Source organism: Biomphalaria glabrata, chromosome 18 (assembly GCF_947242115.1).
Source record: "Biomphalaria glabrata chromosome 18, xgBioGlab47.1, whole genome shotgun sequence".
Lineage (NCBI taxonomy): Eukaryota > Metazoa > Mollusca > Gastropoda > Planorbidae > Biomphalaria > Biomphalaria glabrata.
Window position 1 is genome coordinate 556,789 of NC_074728.1, and position 20,352 is coordinate 577,140.

At 33.2% G+C, this 20,352-nt stretch overlaps 1 pseudogene; it reads right to left on the reverse strand.

Annotated features, from left to right (window-relative positions):
* Positions 1 to 20,352, reverse strand: part of LOC129923994 (dynein axonemal heavy chain 6-like) — a 100,040-nt pseudogene that overhangs the window by 63,122 nt on the left and 16,566 nt on the right.

Genomic DNA, 20,352 nt, shown 5'->3' on the forward strand with positions numbered 1-20,352 from the left:
CAGCATGAAGATAGACTGTGCATACTGGTACAAACATCACCCAAGATTGAACAGCATGAAGAGACTGTGCATACTGGTACAAACATCACCCAAGATTGAACAGCATGAAGGTAGACTGTGCATACTGGTACAAACATCACCCAAGATTGAACAGCATGAAGGTAGACTGTGCATACTGGTACAAACATCACCCAATATTGAACAGCATGAAGGTAGACTGTGCACACTGGTACAAACATCAGCCAAGATTGAACAGCATGAAGGTAGAATGTGCACACTGGGACAAACATCACCCAAGATTGGACAGGGTGAAGGTAGACTGTGAATACTGGTACAAACATCACCCAAGATTGGACAGGGTGAAGGTAGACTGTGCATACTGGTACAAACATCACCCAAGATTGAACAGCATGAAGATAGACTGTGCATACTGGTACAAACATCACCCAAGATTGAACAGCATGAAGATAGACTGTGCATACTGGTACAAACATCACCCAAGATTGAACAGCATGAAGGTAGACTGTGCATACTGGTACAAACATCACCCAAGATTGAACAGCATGAAGGTAGACTGTGCATACTGGTACAAACATCACCCAAGATTGAACAGCATGAAGATAGACTGTGCATACTGGTACAAACATCACCCAAGATTGAACAGCATGAAGGTAGACTGTGCATACTGGTACAAACATCACCCAAGATTGAACAGCATGAAGGTAGACTGTGCATACTGGTACAAACATCACCCAAGATTGAACAGCATGAAGGTAGACTGTGCATACTGGTACAAACATCACCCAATATTGAACAGCATGAAGGTAGACTGTGCATACTGGTACAAACATCACCCAAGATTGAACAGCATGAAGGTAGACTGTGCATACTGGTACAAACATCACCCAAGATTGAACAGCATGAAGGTAGACTGTGCATACTGGTACAAACATCACCCAAGATTGAACAGCATGAAGGTAGACTGTGCATACTGGTACAAACATCACCCAAGATTGAACAGCATGAAGGTAGACTGTGCATACTGGTACAAACATCACCTAAGATTGGTCAGCATAAAGATAGACTGTGCATACTGGTACAAAACTCATTGAGAACAAAAGGAATGAAGCAGCTAGAGACAAAAAGATGATAAAGAAAGCTGTCCTGTCACATAGCCCTTTAACAGGTGCATTCATATACACTAACTGTGGCAAACATTGACACTTAAGAATTGGCTTGTTTAATAACACCTGATTCTGCCCAGACTCAAGAAGAAACTAAAACCAATGACACATCTAGGCTTATCCATTGTCTTTCAAATAGAAGAAGCCATATAGTATAGTACCAGTATTAGATTTTTCAAATATTAATATGTATCACATTAGTTTGACAAACACACATGATCCCACAGATATTCACATACATACAGTTTGACAAACACACATGATCCCACAGATATTCACATACATACAGTTTGACAAACACACATGATCCCACAGATATTCACATACATACAGTTTGACAAACACACATGATCGCACAGATATTCACATACATACAGTTTGACAAACACACATGATCACACAGATATTCACATACATACAGTTTGACAAACACACATGATCACACAGATATTCACATACATACAGTTTGACAAACACACATGATCCCACAGATATTCACATACATACAGTTTGACAAACACACATGATCCCACAGATATTCACATACATACAGTTTGACAAACACACATGATCCCACAGATATTCACATACATAGTTTGACAAACACACATGATCACACAGATATTCACATACATACAGTTTGACAAACACACATGATCACACAGATATTCACATACATACATATGTATCTCTCTCTCTCTCTCTCTATATATATATATATATATATATATATATATATATATATATATATATATATATATATATATATATATATATATATATATATATATATATATAAACTCTTTTGCCAACCTGTGTATCAGTAAATAAAAAAATTGTGGGTTTATTTTGAATGCCTACTGTATCATACAATTTTTTCAGGTCATCGTGGAATGAAGAATAGCCATAGCCTCGAAAGAGCTCAATCTGGAAGCAGCGATAGTTACACATGTGGGCAGACAATCTGCACACAAAAAAAAAATCACATACTTAGGTGTGTTTTTATCTACTAGTATATATAAATGTTCTTTTAAAACTGTAAAAAAATGATTATTTTAACTCAACAATCTGGTAAAAATATTATAGATATTTATATATTGAACCTTGTTAATGACTGTTTTCCTGTTCCTCCCACTCCAACCAATAAGGCATTGCCTCTTTCTTGTTGAATCATCCTGACTAGTCGAGTAATATGTTCCATTGCATCCATAAAGAACACAAGACGCATTTCTTTAGGTGATGTAAGGTTAAGGTCATCTAGATACTGTCTCAAACAGAAGGAATTTCTACATAAGTAAGTATCAAAAGCTTTGTAGAGTTCTATATAAGATGTATTTTAATTTAGATGATTTAATAAAATATAGAGGTTAGACTATGAAGTGCTTGATGATAACTTTTGAAATGGTTAAAAACATTATACCTATGTAACTATTTGAAGTATAAAACTAAGTTTCCAAATGTCTAGAACTTTATCGTTTTATTTTGATATTTTCATATGAAATTTTCATTACACAATATAAATTTTAGAAATCATTAAATAGCAGTTTGTTACCTCCCCTAAAACATGTTGAAGTTTGTTCATGTCAGATATCTCCTCATAAAATTTCTCTTCTGGTGGGCATCCCATCTTCATGAAATTACCAAACAGTAAAGGATCTTTGATAAATGAATGCGGATCAAAGTTCTGAAAATAATTAAAAGAATTCTTTACTGGCATTGATATTTGATGAGGGTCAGATGTTTGGAATTAATTTTAAAAATTTAAAAAAATTGACATTTGTATTTTAGATAGGATGGCCAAGTGATAAAATGATGGTCTAATAAATAGGGTAGTAAGATCTTGACAATCTCAGTTCAGGTCAGGAGAATGAATGAGATTTAGGCTGGTTTGTAGCTTCATTATTCATGCTTATGGTAGTGCGCTATGGTCCAATCTCTTTTTTTGTGAGAGTATGGGCTATCTGTGAGAAATTTCTGTGCTGCCTTCAGGAACCCAGCAAACACAACTCAGATCTTAGTCGGGTTATGAGCTTGAGCCCCTTTGATGGATAGCACAGCAGTTTAAGCTTTTCCGCCACTCTTCACAGATCCTCTCCCCCCCCCCTCCCCATTTTAAATGAAATATAGATTCCATTGCACTGAGCTAACTAAAAACTATTAAACATGTATGTTATGGAGTGTGTGCCCATGTTTGTATTGACAGAGAACTGTTGCTGCTAAATTCAGATTTCTACAGTTGGTAAAAGAAGCTTAGCAGCTGATGAAAGAAGTAGGAGATGAGAGACAGAATGTGTGTTGATTGTAGGTGTTGAAACATTTTCAGAATTTATTTAGAGTTTTGTATCAAGTAAGCTAAATGCTTACTAGAACTACAACACAATGACAAGCTCATCAACAATGGAATAAATTTCTATACAAACTCAATCTGAATGAATGTTCACATTGTAATATGAATAGGAACAAGACTGTTTGCACTTCTTACACCAATTTAAGAGCATTGACCTAAATGTTCACATTTTAAAGAGTTATTAATAAAGATTATTTTGCCTCTATTGATGCTATTACTTCTATTGAGTATTGTATTCATTTCAGTTCTAATTAACATTACTGATTAGATTGGAAACAATAATTAAATAAATTAAAAATAATGATAACAGTAATTTAAACATAACCTCATTGAATGTTTTGTACACAATTTCTGCCATAAGTTTGTGGAAGAAAAGCTTGTCTTCATTGTTAATCAGTCGATCATGGAACACTCTTTGAGTCTCGTGAATAAATAGACGAACAATTTGAATTTTTTCACGGAAGATTCCTGCATCAGCCTGCAATATACCTACAAAACAATAAAATGTCATTACAAATTTGAAAATTCTAACAGAAAATGAAATTGAGATTCTAGCAATAAAATTACAAGGAAATGGTTTGTTAAAAAAAAAAAAAAAAAAGAGTAAAAGTGAAAGAAGAAATAGAATTTTTGCTATAATTTCATCCTATGAAAATATCAATCTAAAAATACTATTAAAAAAAAAAATTCAGAAAGTCCAAACCATTTTTGTGAGACTTTGTAATCTATTTTTTTTAAATTTGTTTAATTAACCCCCTGCTTTTGTTACTGTAAATTAATGTAGCTCTAATTAAAAAATCTGTGCTTTTATTGTGGAACTATTTAAAGTTGTTTGATATGAAATTGAATTTATCAACTTCTTCATTGAAGAGCTGTTTCTCAATAATGTTAGTTTACTTTTATTTGTAATCAGAACCAGTCTGCATTCTAGGCCTTATGGTCACTCTCGAGCTTTGAGGTGATAATAATTTTCAAACAACAATTCTTTCACTTAGACATTCTAAAGCTTTGTTTTCTTTTCATAGTTTTTGATTCACAGTACTAGTCGAACAATATTTTCAGTGGTATTTTAAAGCTATTTTCATATCATCTTGCAATTAATTATAATTATATCAACAGTAATTATTATAATATGGGATATTGAAAAGGTGCAAATTTCATGAAATTTTGTTGTTTAAATATGCTTAGTAGGAGACAATTTATAAAGTAGAATGCTGACCTTGGACTACTTTAGAAAGGTCTCTCAGATTGAAAACGTAGTGAGATTTGGCGTAGGAAGTAGGTCTGAGCTCATTCTAAAATAGAGTTCAACAGCTGAGTTAACTATTGGTTCAGCTAATGTACGGGCATTGCGAGAGAAGTCTAGTAAAAACCCATTGATGATTGCCTGGAAGTAAAAGTGAAGTCAAACATAATAGGCCCAATAACCTAAACTATGTTTTTATTATTAAGTAAATACTTTGTTCAATGACTGAAAGAGGCCAACAAAGTCTTTATCAAATGTATTTTAATTTACTAGTCAAAAAAGTTATATTTTATCTAATTATCTTTTTTTTTCCACAAATAGTTGAAAAAATTTTATATTTCAATCAATTGTAATTTATTTCAATGTGTGTTACAGGACAGACATTCTATCTGAATTGAAGATTAGAACATCCTAGTCCAGACCTGACAGGAGTGACCAACATGACAACATTCACAAATACTAAATGACCAGGCAGTTTACCCTGACATTTGAGAATGCAGTCAATACAATTTACAATCACTATTTTTTAACTGAAAATATATATTACACTCAATATTAATATTTTAAGTATAAAATATCAATACCATTAAAAATTAAATTATAACATGTTTAAGTGAGGCCCTTGTTAAAATGGTTGCCTGATGATACGGTAGGAGCTCTGGACTATTGTCTGAATGGTTCCTAGTTCAAACACAGTCACCCTCCTCCACCTACCTGAGGGAGGTTTGGGCTACAATGTAATAATCTTTTAATTTTGAAGGAACATCGAAAACACATAAAAAGCAAAAACAAATATTGTACTAACGAAAAGTATCAATAAAAAAACAACTCTGTACTTACAAAAAACATCTGTTTTAGGCTCATTTCAGTTGGGGATGGGATGGTGAACATGGAAAAATGTCGAAATAACCTTGGTGACACAGGATTTCTACCGCCACCAGGAGGCGAACAGGCAGCAGCAAGGGTTACATCCTGTAACAGAAAAAATTGTTTGAGTCAGTGCACAAAGCTGTGTAGCAGCGCATCAGCTTTTTTTCTTTTAAAATGGACTAAAAGAGAATTTGAAAGATTATTTCATGGAATCTTGAACACAGGATTAAATATGTCCACTTTGCTGATTGTCAGTAATGGCTTCTCTGGTTTGAGGATAGATTATTTTGTGAAAGCCTATATATCTCCACACCTGTACCTTCTTGGCAGCACTAAATTCTCGATATAATTCTGATAATATAACTTCTGGTAGCCCAACTTTCACTTCAGAATAGATTCAGAAACAGGACTGTCATTTCCAACCAAATTTCTTAAGTGAAATAAACACTCAAAATATCTTTAAGACTGTTAAATATTAAAAGTGCTACTTGGAACTCTTGTTTTGCTGAGTGAATATTTCTGAATTAAATTGATCATCTGAACTTTTGTGTTGCAAAGCCTATTTATTCTCTTTATTCCATCATTTAATGACATTAACACACACACACACATATATACTTTTTTTGGGGTAAGTTTCTACAAGGCTGGAGGAGTAAAGATGATAAAGACACTTTTTAAGATTTGCAACAGGATCTGGCAGTCAAGAGACTGGCCCAAGCCCTGGTTTCAATCACTCATCATCACCCTGCTAAAAAAAGGCTATTTGCAACTCTGTCAAAACTACCATGCCTCATAAGCCATCCCAGCAAAGTCCTGTTAAAAATTATATTATACCATCTAAAACCAATAGATGACAAAAATTTTAGTAGGACAAGCAAGTTTTAGACAAGGTCACAGCACAACAGAAAAAAAATCCTAAGCTTCAGGATACTCTGTCAAGTCTTAATAGATTTTAAGAAAGCTTTCAACATCAAAGGTTACAAAGGTACTGTAAGCATTAAAGGAAGAAAAATTACTAACTTGTGCTTTGCTGAATACATAGATGGTCTGGCAGGGACTAGCTTACTAGTTGCTCAAAGACAAGACTTCCACAGCATAGGGTATGCTAATCATTGTTGAAAAAACACTAATTATGACTCTAGTAGCCAACAGACATTAGTATTGGAGGCTTAAAGAAAGTTGACAAGTGTCAGTAAATTTAAATACCTAAGAGCTATTGTTTCAGATAAAGAAACCAAAACTGAACTTCTGGCCAGTTCACAGGAGCACTTGGTTAACTCATAGCAATTTAGAAAGACAAAGGTATAGCCCTCCACACTTAAATCAGACTTTGGCCATGGCCACATTCTTATATGCTTGAACTGCAGAACTATAGAGGAGGATCCTGGCCATAGATATATGCTACAGAATGATCCTAATTATCACATACAAAGACTGAAACATAAACAAAAGATTAGATACTGGATCACAATGACAATCGGGCCCAGAGATGACCTGCTAACCACTGTCAATAACAGAAAACTAAAACCTTATGACCATATTCCTTTATGACCACAAGGTCTTCAGGGCTCGCAAAAAACTTTCTGCAGGGAACAGAACCAGGAAATAGAAGAGGCAGCACAGAAAGAGATAGGAAGACAACATAAAAGAATGGATGACCAGTCATTGAAAGAGATTCTATTAAAGGCAAAAAAAAACAACCAGAGAGGAATGGAGAAAGACAGTCGACAGATCATGCGTGGTGTCCCAACAGTTAAACAGGCTAAGGGATAGGTGAATTCTTTAAATGATATTTGCAATGACAAAATTGAATACTTTTATATTTATGCCTATTTAAAACAACTTTATAGTCTCTTCACAGCTTGTCAGTCCAAGGTGGAATTAGTTTTAATGATTTCAAAATTACAGTCAAAGAGGGTTTCCAGTATGAGCCATTCTGAATCTTTTAAAATTATTTAACATTTTATATCATGGCGAGCCAGTATATTATGAATGCTACCCTCTAAATATATAAAGGGTAAAAAAAAGTGGTCCACATTGCAAGACTCTCCCCATTGTTCTTTGGCTGTTGTTATCATGCCAGGTACATCAGTTTACAAGAATCGATTACAAGGTCGCCACACTTTGTCATCAGTGTATATAAAAACAATGAGATGCCCCTGTACATTAGAGAACTGATTACTCCATAAGTCCCCCAGAGAGCCCTACGCTCAATAGACTCAACGCTTTTAGTGGTGCCATGTTTCTCCCTCAAAAGCTACAGTCTGCGGGCTTTTTCAGTGCACGGACCCAAGGTTTGGAACACACTCCCCATTGATCTCAGACAGACAACATGCTATACCACTTTTAAGAAGGACATTAAGACCTACTTGTTTAAAACTTTTTTAGATTAGTTTTTTATTTCTATTGTCGTGTTTGTGTTTGTAATGTTATTACAGCGCCTTGAGCCTACATTTTGTTTGTTAACAGCGCTTTATAAATAAAACTATTATTATTATCAGTTTAATCAAAAATCTTCAACTCATACACATGCACTCAAACAGTAAACATTTTGTTATCCTTTATGAAAAAAAAAAACGTTCGCAATTATTTTTAGCACCTGAATCTCTTTCCAGGTCATTGTTTCTCTGTCATATAAACCATCAAAGTCTAGATACTGTCGTAAAAGTTCAATAGGTGGCTGAGAGCCGTACGTGTCCAGTTTGGGCATGTTGAGATCGTCAATAAATATGACCACTCGTTTACCTTGAGGTGCACCTGTACACAGAGAAAAGCATGACAGAAGGACATTGGTATGAATAATGAACATTGATCAAAGTTTTGAGGAATTAAGATGTAAGTCTACTGGTACTTTTCAAGAGTTGTATGTTACTACTATGGTCTTGTATGTCAGCCATTAAGGATAGGATGGCTGCATGGTCATGTGATTTTCGCACTGGACTATCGTTCAGATTTATCAATAGTCCAGGGTTCAAACCCTGCCCGCTCCCATCCCCCTCATCCTGGACTAGGAAATAATTATCTTCAACTCTAAAAGAACATTCGAAACATGTAAAACATTTTACAAATATGTAAGTAAAGGCGGGGCTTTAAGTCAAAAGGGCAGGTCGTCACAAATCCTCAAAAAAACATAATCTGATGCGCTATCGAAAATGTAAGACTACAGTTGAGATGCTTATAGAAACATGTATAAATGATGGTCAATTATAGCCCCTGCCACTTCTTTGTTCCCAACCTACATCTATTGGACTGTATTGTTTTTTTAATTGTTCTAAAAGTGGAATTCAATTTTCTGAAATTTTGTAATTAAACATTAATACTACTGAAACATTAGGTCAGTTTTAGACTATAATGTCACCATGCATTAGTTAAACATTGAAATTGTTCTTATTCTTAATTTCAATCAATCAAAAAGTTAGTTAATTTAATGTATTAAAAATTGCTCTAGGACATGTTGACCCCCAATCATGATGAAGCATGTGGGAAATATTAAAAGTACAATTAGGCTGCAAGCAGATACCATGTCACTATGCTGTCATTACTCTGAACTACCTAACAGCACAATGTTATGTACAAAACAAAACTACAGTTGATGTGTGAAAAGCAAACAAGAAAAAAGAAATGCAGGTTAAATTAAGACCTGACAAGTTTTCTTGAAAGAACTTGAAAAAAACATTTAATGGTGCAACTGATCACTGCCTCAGAAACATTTCATGAGTTTACTAGGTAGACCTGAGAGAATCAGGAAAAAAATAACTAAAAATACACAAAGCATAGACTAAAAATCAGCTTGCTGAGTTCATTGGGTCAGGGCATTATAAAAAGAAATGCCAAAGCTGAAAGGGAAAAAAAATTGTTGTAGCTGCTATTGGAACTGTCCAAAACAGGATATAAAAACCACTCTTTCACCACCAGCAGGTATATTGAAAGGACAAAGTCTATTTTTCATACTGCTTTTAGCCACAACCATGATCCAATTATGGTGATTTGTGTGTGGGTGATTTGTTACCCCAAGCCATGTAACTTTAAAAAAAAAAGAAAAAAAAAAGAAATGTAGCCTATTTTGTTTGTTCCACTAATTGTTTGAATGCATTTGTTGCAATGTGTGAAGTGTGTTACTTATACATAGATGTAACCCATCCAGACATCATTTGTTAAACAGATGTAACCCATCCAGACATCATTTGTTAAACAGATGTAACCCATCCAGACAATCATTTGGGGCAGGGAACCACTCTAGATCCTTAAAGCATAGCTGGCAAAGCGTATCAAGTGAACATAACTTTTTTTTATATGTGTTTCAAACATTGAAGATGTTATAGAACTATATGTGTGTTATTCATTAAAGACATATATGTTAGTTTTTAAAAGATTTTTGTTGGTCATTAGAGAAGTGCATATTAGCAGTTGAACACAAAATGTTTGTTAGTAGTTGAGGAAGAACATGATCTCTTTCTCAACGTGCGCTCTTCATGTAAATTTTTTTTTTTTTGCAATAAGCCCCTGTCGATTCTTTTTGCACATAAGATCAAAACAGTAGCCTATATAGCCTGCAAACCTTGACTCAATTGGTAGGGTTTTGAAAATATAGAAAATTATTTTATTTTAAGTAATCAATTTTTAGCATAAAATGATATTTAATTTTATAATTACTGAAATTAATTTTAGTACTAAAAATATCTTGAGAGAGTAAATAAAGAAATTAATAAGTCAGGATATTAACCAAAAAGACATACAAAAAAAAAAACAAAAAAAAAACTTAGATCAGACATTTAGTTTAAAACATAAGACTGTATAAGAAGTTAAAATGTTACAGTTATAGACAAAAAAATAATTTTACCAATAACATTTTTCTTTCGTTTCTCCAACTTCCCTTCAATAATTTCTTGAGTTCTTCCGCTGCTGGTTTGTGCAGAAAAGTTAATGTAAACTGGTACGTAGTTCATTCTCTCAGAGATGCGATCAAGTAAATCTCTTACTATCACAGACTAGAGCAAGTTGAAGGAGACAATAGATTCATTCTTTCAGATATGCAGTCAATTATTTCAATTACACAAACTTTAACCAATCAAGAAATATTCAGAAGTTGCAACATTTTTTTTTTAGTTATAGTTTAAACAAAAACATTAAATCAACATCTTATAATCATATCTTTAATGAAGGTAAATTGGTAAACTAATTTCATACTACCTTGCCCACGCCTGTCCCTCCTGTAAAGAGCACTGGTTTTTGAACAGAAAGTAACCGCTCTAGGAAGTAGCCATAACGTGCTGTGTCCACAGTGGGCACCATCATTTTAAAAAATGAAATGGATTTGTCAAATCGAAAGGATGAGACAAGACGTTCCCACAGATCCATTCTCTTTGAGTCCACCTCAATGTAATAGCTCCATAAAGGATATGTTCCTGGCAGCTGAAAGGTTATATAAATAATAGAGAAACACTCCATCTTGCAAATAATTTCAATGTTCATAACTTCAGTATTCTTTTTAAGGACAACATAACATCAAATTTAAACAGAACATGTTGTCATTTCAATAGTACTTCAGCAGTGCATCTAGAATGCACTACATCTAGACTTCTTTCCAGCTACCAGATTACTCAATGAAGTAAGCTATAAGCAAGCATCAGTATTCAAAATGCACTCAAGACTCATGTCTCTGTATCCAATCAAAAAAACTATTTTTTATGCTTATAAAGAAGACTCCTTGGTGTATGTTTTGTTAATTGTTTTCTACTATCACTACCAATGTAGTCTTTTACTAGATGGGTCTAGTTTTTAATAAAGTCAATAGGTTTAGTGAGTAGAAGAAATATACCCAGTTCTTTAAGGTCCAAATTTGTTGTTATATTATCCAACAATGAAATCAACTCTGAGCCAGTTCAGCACTAAATTGTCTATGATGTATAAATAGAATATCTGATTGAAACTATCAACACATAATATTGTTTCAGTTACCTTGGCATCTTGATTTTCATCAAATTGTTGTCGTATAAACAGATCAAAAGCATCTCTGTACTCATCATTGAGGTTACCCCCAAGAGCCCAAAGGTAACAAAACACAAAGATCTGGCACAGAAATCGAAACATCTTGGAGGATTCTAGTGACCAGTCAAATTGACCAAGCTTGTAGAAGAAAATGGCTTCAAGCAACTTACAAAATGAGTTTATTTTGCTGATATCTACCTTGAAAATAAGAGTACAGATCTAAATGTTGAGAATTCTTAAGTCTACATTGAAACTAATTTGTTCTTACTGGTATGGATATAGTTCTTTAAGATACTTTGTATTTAATCCAACATCATTTTTAAAAAGCACTGGAATCTTTCTTGGCACCCTGATGGGTCAACCTTAACTAATAGCATCTGCATGCTTCTATCATTACATTATTCACTACCTTCCATCTCTATCCATTTAACATTGTAATGATATAATCTTGAAATTCAAAAAGGTGAATAAACATTATCATATACACTGCACAATATTTTTTTTTGTTAAATAATTAGAGTTTAAAAAAAAATTTTGTTTGATTTTCAATATGAATAAATGTGTTGCCAATTATGTCTTAGTAACTCTTAAGCATAGCTTCTATTACAATTTATTACAATCTATTACAATGGACACTTTGACTTCCCCCATCCTAAAAAATAGAAATGTTATGTTTATGTTAGGGCAAAAATTGTGAAAAAATTGCTACTTTTTCACATTTCTAGGACAATTCACACATAAAGGGGTTGACCAAACTTAGTGTATAGGTTCCCTTTTTTTTTGTTTTAACATTTAAATGTCATAATTACATCAACATACAAAAATTACATTTCAAAATAAGACAAATCAACACACATTATCAGAAATGTGAATCACTTAATTTAAATGTAACTAATTTTGATATAAGTGCATGAAAAAATAAGTCTTATATTGGTGGCCACTGTTTGTATTGAAATAGGTATAAATGAAGTAAGTATATATGACTTTCAGTTTGTATGAGTTTAAATGAGTTTTAGTTTATATCACTAAAAAAAGGTAGGCTAAATATGACTCAGTGTAATTTTAACAAATGATTTTTTTCAGTAAGTAATATGAACTAATAATGGACTTGGTCTCTTAAAAGAATGATCACACAAAATTAAAATACTGACCTGGTTCATTGTCTGAGTACATTTTTTGGAGACAAATCTTAGACCATCTTCAACATAGATTTCAAAGAGTTTGAGAAGATAGGCAGGAGCCTCCGGGGACATATTTTTACCCCATTTATCAAGCCATGTTTTAACAAATGGTAACCACTTCAGTTCATCTGGGTCAACGTAAACCATTCCACACCTTCAAATGTGACAATCATCATGAAAATATATTAAAATCAAATTAAGATCAAGTTTTAAAACTAAGCAACAAAATTTAGACAAATTTAATTTGTGTAGCGAAACTGTGGTTATTAGATCCATGGTTGATAGAAATATACAATGATAACATATTTGTAACAATTGGATGCTGAGCCAGACTGTCAAAGTAAAAGTCTTTCCTGGCATTACTATACAAAAATATCCTATTCAATTACAAATCTATATCTTAAACTAAAAATGAAGAAATGGAATCAGTAGCAAGCACCTGCTGACTGTTGCGGGTGAAGCTACGGCTAGATCCTGCACCTCAAAGATCATGTGGATGTAAGGTGTACATTTGATTCTCTCACTATTGGCTAAGCATAACATTTTGTTGTCGTCTAACACTGTGTTCATGTTCTCTATCCATAATGCATCCACAGGGCCGTCACATACTATTCACTGATGGTCTTTGGTTGTGTCCTAAACAGTTCAAAATAATGCCAAATGTATTCACAGGCTAGTTACAATAATATACATTTACACTTCATACTCATGTGAATAATGTAACCTACTATTACACTTATCGTTAAGTAAACAATATATTCTAACACTTATCTTAAGGCAAATTTTCTTCAAATTTTCAAACTAAATCTAACTGCTAAACTCTTACGTTGACACAAAACCTGACAGTCAGTCCCATCAGCCCATCTTTCCACTCAAGCGTTTGTTTGTCCACACCTCCATATAATTCATTCATAGTAATAGATTTTGGATTCATAACATACACATGAACTGGTTGATAGAATTCATTCTGTACACCTTGATTGTACAAACTGGTCAAGGCTTTTTCTAGAATCTAATGAAACAAGTCATCAAAACTTTAAAACATTTTTTTGCTTAAATAGATAGGGTTATTATATATTTAGTACCATGAAAATGAAGAAGAGACAGACAGAGAAATCGATGGGAGGACAACATAAAGAATGGACGGGCCTGCCATTGAAAAAGGTTCTAACTAAGGCAAAAGACAGAGAGGAATCGAGAAAGACAGTAGATGAATCTTGCCATGGTGCCCCAATGGTCCAACAGACTAAGGGATAGGTAAAGGTAAATTGATTTAGAATTAAAATACATATTATACCTATTCTAATGTTATGTCTTTTCCAATGTAATATCAGATCTGATGCTTAATCTAATGCCTTAATAAGGTTGAAGCACAAACACTACACAATACACATTCACCAAACTTTAGGCATTGGCAGTTAATCTTTTCATTCAGTTATCAGATCATTTAAACAACTGCACAACAAAGCCTGCCAGGTGTCAAAATTTGTATTGATTCTTTTTACTTTCCAAATAACTGTCTTTTATTTTCTTTTTTCATTTTAATGATGCTGTTAGAATATTTTCAAAGAAAATTTGACAACAGTTAATAATTGTTTATTTTGGTTGAGTAAAAAATTTCAGATAACCCTTTAGCAGCTGTATGCATTGTAAGACATAATTGCCTTAAAATATCAATGATTCTTAACCTACACCTACATCATGAAAAAATTCAGAAAACTCAGAATCTGTCCAAAACAGCTAAAACAACACATGTATTTTTTACATCTTACAGTCCATCTTTAAATGTTCTAAGTGTAAAAGATAGTCTTTAATATATTTTAACTCTTTCTCTCCTACTGACGATACCAGCGTTGATTCCACCAGAATGTGGTAAATAATTATGGAGAGAAAGAGTTAAATTTGTTCAAATTGTTATACATAATTCCCCTAAGGACTACTCTCTCTCTACATAACAGGGGCTAAATTCTATACAGTTAAATCATTAAAATCAAGGTCTATTCACAGTTAAAATAGTAAGGGTAGTAAAAATTTAATAATTTGGTAAAAATCTAATGTAAATAGTACATGTTCACAGATTCATAAATCAGATCTTTGTAGACAACCCCACTTCCCGGATAAAGCCCAGTACCTTCCCAGGGTCGACATTGTCGAATAGTGTTTTTAAGTTAGTGGTTCTAAAACACTACAATTAGAATGGCTACAAATGTAATACACTACCCTGTAAATTGTGGTTTTTCCACCCCCAGTTGGTCCAACTAACATAACACCATGTCTGACAATCATAGTCTCCAAGAACTGTATCACTTTCACAACTTGCGTGTCCACCACTTGGAGCTTCATTTCTAGTTGGATGTTCATGATCTCATCTTTCAGCTGGCCATAATCATGTTCTGGTATGTTAACACCAGGAAAAAGATCTGAAAGTATGGCCTGCAAAACATTATAAAACCACTCAGTGAACAAGTTTCATAACTATTTCTTAATACTTTTTTTTTATTCCACCCAAAAATATAATTTTTTAAAAATTTAGATTTATCTATAAGAAATATTCTGGTTAATGTTTGTGATAAAACCATAACAAAAACTTTCCACAAATGAATTGATAATTCATAGATAACAATATGTTTGTCTAAAAACTAATTAAAAGCTCAAGCTCCATGTAAGTAAATACACATTATTAACATGCAATATGAGTGATTATTTAGATAATAAATAATAATTTACAGTTTTTACTATTGTATGGTTCAGTAAGCTTATAATCAGAAGTAGGGCCTACATGAATGGATGTAGTGGTTTATTAATCAACAGAGTGATTTATCACTTCATCAAATGGTTCACATTTATTACAGGGCTGAACACTGTGGTTTTTACTTCATCTTTCTATTGTTTTGACATTTGTTAGAAGAGTTTATATATATAGCTGTTAGTTCTTCTTCTTCTTCATCGTTCTCATTGTTATGTTGGAGTGTTCATATGACTAGACCAATACATGAGATGAACTGCGCAGTGGTTTCCAAATCAGGGAGCTCTCCATATAGTTTTCTTTCTATTGGGGTGATTTGGGGCCAATATCTTATACGGGCCTCTTGGTAGAGAGAGCAGTTTTGGAGGACGTGGTTGGCATTTTCTGGTGATACTCCACATGGGCAGATTTCACTGGTTCCAATTTTGAGCTTCTGGAACATGTGTTGTCGCATTCTGTTGTGTCCGGTCCTGAGTCGAAAGATTAGGCGTTGGTCTTGACGGGATAGCTTATAGTAAGCGTCATCTTTCTTGTGATTTGGATGGGAGCTCGTCCATTTCTCATTTATTTTATCTACAATTAATTTCTTCATTTCTTCTGGATAGAGTGCAGAGTTTACTTGTGAGTTTGTTCTCCCACTCTTGGCGAGTGTGTCAGCCTTCTCATTTCCTGCTAGCTGTTAGTCTTTTATAACAGTTCAAAGCATAAACAAATAATAGTAATACTTATACTAATAATAATAATAAATGAAAAAGTAAAAACCGAGTTAGTTGAAACAGTTTAGCATCATTGAACAAAAACTTTGGAAGATTGCTATCACGAAGCGCTCGAATCAGAACTACATCTTCCGGTTTGTCAGGATTCTGTCTTTTTAAACTGCCAGCCATAACCAGGACAGATTTAACAGCTCGCATACCTAAAACAAAAATGTGTACATTATCATAAATTTGCTTTTTACCTAAATGAAACATATAAGCACATTTTATTTGAGTGTGTACATGTCTTTAGCTTTAGGATATAATTATTCAGGAGTGTCTACTATTTTCTAGGACATTATTATTTATGAGTGTGTACTTTTTTTCTAGGAAATACTTATTTAAGAATGTGGGAAGCGTGGTCGAGAGGCCAAGTGAGCTTGAACTTGGCTTGGCTTGGCTACCTAGAAGGGGGCTCGAGGTTCGACACCCGACTCGGGCAGAGTTGTGTTTACTGAGCGCCTAAAGGCAGCACGGAAAACCAACTCCTAGATACCCCCTCCCCCCCACCGGTCCACAAATGAGATTGGACCAAAAGCGCTCTGAGCATGCTATAAGCATGAAAGTAGCGCTATATAAAAGCTATAATAATAATAATAATGTGTCAAGGTTATTACCAAAGTCATAATGATCTTGTTGCGAGAGTTGTTCACTACACAGTTTGTACATTTGAACCATTTTCTTGGCTAATGTTCTGGAGGACTCAAATCCTTCTGAGTACAAGATAACGTCAGCAATCAGACCTAAAACAAAAGAAGCAATAAAATATGGCCAGATTTTTCAACTGGAAATAATTTATCTACAAGGAGTCACTTTGTACCGGAGTGACAATAAACTACATATAAACTTCATCTGTAAGTTTATTATATATCATTTTTATCAACACTGATGGCCTTAATGGAAAAAGCTTCATTGGTCTTACAGCAGAAAATGTATCAATACTGAAATGAGATGAAAAGAATTAGCCCAAGTTGAATAGAGAGACAATATAGCATATCTAGCATAAGATCCAAGCCATCTCAAATGACAGAGGCTGAGAAAGAAATTGCATGTGATACCAGAGATAAAAGTAATAAAACATTCAAAAGGATCACTCAACTTTAAACTGGTTCATAGGTTTAGGTTCTATTTTTGTTGTCTTATAAATTAAATACATAAATAAATCTCCGTAGGAGTCAAACTTTGGCCCGAACCATGCAAAGTACAAGACAATACAAGACAATGGCCTGCTCTGCACAATGAACAGTTTGTTCAAGCCTCCATGACAGGCATCACATGTACTTGCAGATTTGGGCCTTTTGGGATTTTTCTAAACACTTAGCCATTGTTGTACTTGTGGCTTTTGAATACTACTAAGGAAAAGACCTTCTAGATGTTTCATCCTCTTACCATAATCTGGTACCATCATTGATATAGGTCTAAACAAAGCCTGTAAATTATCAGGTAATTCTGTCCGTCCAGCGTAACCAGGATTCATAGTGATGAAGGCTGCACATGTATGAACCAGTTTTATCTCACGCCCTTCAAACATGAACCTATTGAGCTATAGAGGGAGACAACATAGAAAACTTTGTTCTTACCAGTCTAGTAATCTAGAGAGACAATTTTTTAAATTGTTTTTAACACCAATCAGGTTAACCAATTTCATTACCTAATCCCTTTGACCGTAACCTACATGGAAACATACATGCACTACATGCAATTACCAAGCTTCTATCTAGGGGTTTTAAAAGTTAGAATAAACGCACCCACCTCTCAAACCATCAATAAAACAGAGGTAATGATAATGAATAGTCAACATTAAATTGGAAATAATGATTATGACGATCTCAGGAATATATTAATATATGGTGTGGTGTAAAAAAAATATATATATATGAAAGTTTTAAATTGTAACATTAGAAAATACAAGAAACTGCTTGACACATAGAATTTGGAAAAATAAGTAAAACAAAAACATTGCCCATGATGAAATATTGGTGTGTTATTCTGATGAAATATTGGTGTGTTCATTTGATGAAATATTGGTGTGTTATTCTGATGAAATATTGGTGTGTTATTCTGATGAAATATTGGTGTGTTATTCTGATGAAATATTGGTGTGTTATTCTGATGAAATATTGGTGTGTTATTCTGATGAAATATTGGTGTGTTATTCTGATGAAATATTGGTGTGTTATTCTGATGAAATATTGGTGTGTTAATTTGATGAAATATTGGTGTGTTAATTTGATGAAATATTGGTGTGTTATTCTGATGAAATATTGGTGTGTTATTCTGATGAAATATTGGTGTGTTATTCTGATGATGAAATATTGGTGTGTTCATTTGATGAAATATTGGTGTGTTATTCTGATGAAATATTGGTGTGTTATTCTGATGAAATATTGGTGTGTTATTCTGATGATGAAATATTGGTGTGTTATTCTGATGATGAAATATTGGTGTGTTATTCTGATGAAATATTGGTGTGTTATTCTGATGAAATATTGGTGTGTTATTCTGATGAAATATTGGTGTGTTATTCTGATGAAATATTGGTGTGTTATTCTGATGAAATATTGGTGTGTTATTCTGATGATGAAATATTGGTGTGTTATTCTGATGAAATATTGGTGTGTTCATTTGATGAAATATTGGTGTGTTCATTTGATGAAATATTGGTGTGTTATTCTGATGATGAAATATTGGTGTGTTCATTTGATGAAATATTGGTGTGTTCATTTGATGAAATATTGGTGTATTATTCTGATGAAATATTGGTGTGTTATTCTGATGATAAAATATTGGTGTGTTCATTTGATGAAATATTGGTGTGTTATTCTGATGAAATATTGGTGTGTTATTCTGATGATGAAATATTGGTGTGTTATTCTGATGAAATATTGGTGTGTTATTCTGATGAAATATTGGTGTGTTCATTTGATGAAATATTGGTGTGTTATTCTGATGAAATATTGGTGTGTTATTCTGATGAAATATTGGTGTGTTATTCTGATGAAATATTGGTGTGTTATTCTGATGAAATATTGGTGTGTTATTCTGATGAAATATTGGTGTGTTATTCTGATGAAATATTGGTGTGTTATTCTGATGAAATATTGGTGTGTTCATTTGATGAAATATTGGTGTGTTATTCTGATGAAATATTGGTGTGTTATTCTGATGAAATATTGGTGTGTTCATTTGATGAAATATTGGTGTGTTATTCTGATGAAATATTGGTGTGTTCATTTGATGAAATATTGGTGTGTTCATTTGATGAAATATTGGTGTGTTATTCTGATGAAATATTGGTGTGTTATTCTGATGAAATATTGGTGTGTTATTCTGATGAAATATTGGTGTGTTATTCTGATAAAATATTGGTGTGTTATTCTGGTGAAATATTGGTGTGTTATTCTGATGAAATATTGGTGTGTTATTCTGATGAAATATTGGTGTGTTATTCTGATAAACTCTTTGAAAGATTGATTTTGTTTCGCTTTTTAAACCAGAGTTGCTGATTTATTCACATTTACATACACACTTGTATCTACTGATTATAATATGGAAAGTTTGCAGTAGTATTTAGTATAAAAATTCCAATCCCATTATTCAAAATCTACAACTTAGAGAAGTCTATAGACTTGTGAGGAGCAGAATAAGTTGAATAAGATTATAGGAATGAGGTACATTTTCTCACACTGATCTTTGTATTTTATAATGAAGGACTTATTGGAGTTTATATGGTGTCTTTATTTACTGTGCCTTGTACAACTGAAGTTATTTATTTCTTAGTCTGCAACACTTTTCATAAATAATAATGCCAAAAAAATAAGCCTAACCATGTACGCCACTTTTTCAAGAGAACAATGTTTTAGTCTGATTAATTACATTGATTGTTTAATTCCCTTTCCATATAATATTTAAACAAAAAAAACACTCTTCTTTTAGCAGGCAATAATGGAGATTAATAAAGGACTAGATTGAAACACTAGAGACAAGCATGTAGGCCTTGAAATTCATGTCAAAAAAAAACAAAAAAAAAACATG